The following is a 669-nucleotide window of genomic DNA, read 5'->3' as shown; positions in this document are numbered from 1 at the left end:
CCCCAAAACCAAACAACAACAACAAACACCCACTAAACTAACAGTTCTCCTAGTGCAGGGAATTTCACTTACCCTCACATTCTCTTTTTTATAAGGAGTATATAATAAACATTCTCACAGATGTTTCTTTGCACAACATTTTCCTGGGATATTACTGCTTTCGACTAGATTCCTAGAAGCAGAATTTCTAGGTATAAGCTAACATGCGTTGAACTGTTAACCAAGATGTCAGCATATCAAATCTACTAGTAGCTGCTCCAGAGAAAGATGGCAGCCTCTTCAAATTAAGATTGACAGCCTTGGAAGCTCAGTATAGTGGCACTATGAGTTGGAATTGGCCCAATGGCAGTGATAAAGTAAACCATGTAGTAGGCCGTCCATGAAATGCTTCACATGTCTTCTCTCCTTTAAGAATTGCACATCGACGTAGGCTGGGGTGTTTCAGGAGCCTTGTAATGTCTCAGGAAGGCAGTTATGGCAGGTGGACCATATCCAGCAGCGATGACAGTGAGGAGGAAAAGCCCAAGCTGGACAAGCCGTCCACCTCCTCCCTCCCCAAGGCCGCACAGGGGACGGGGAACGAGCCAGGCTACACCTGCTCCGAGGCCCGGCGAGCCGCCCACAGAAGGAAGATGTCACGCGTGAAGTTCAGCAGCCCCTCGGAGTCGG

The 669-nt window shown here is 47.8% G+C and overlaps 1 protein-coding gene and 1 pseudogene across 1 annotated transcript in view; both read left to right on the top strand.

Annotated features, from left to right (window-relative positions):
* Positions 1-669, top strand: part of PPM1K (protein phosphatase, Mg2+/Mn2+ dependent, 1K) — a 27,877-nt gene that overhangs the window by 7,425 nt on the left and 19,783 nt on the right. The window lies entirely within an intron of this gene.
* LOC102867123 overlaps positions 456-669 on the top strand; it is a 1,850-nt pseudogene continuing 1,636 nt past the window's right edge.

This window comes from Elephantulus edwardii, unplaced genomic scaffold (assembly GCF_000299155.1).
Source record: "Elephantulus edwardii isolate Elephantulus edwardi_28Jun2011 unplaced genomic scaffold, EleEdw1.0 scaffold00270, whole genome shotgun sequence".
Classification (NCBI taxonomy): Eukaryota; Metazoa; Chordata; class Mammalia; order Macroscelidea; family Macroscelididae; genus Elephantulus; species Elephantulus edwardii.
The sequence above is the reverse complement of the archived record's forward strand: the minus strand, read 5'-3'. Positions and strand labels throughout refer to the sequence as shown.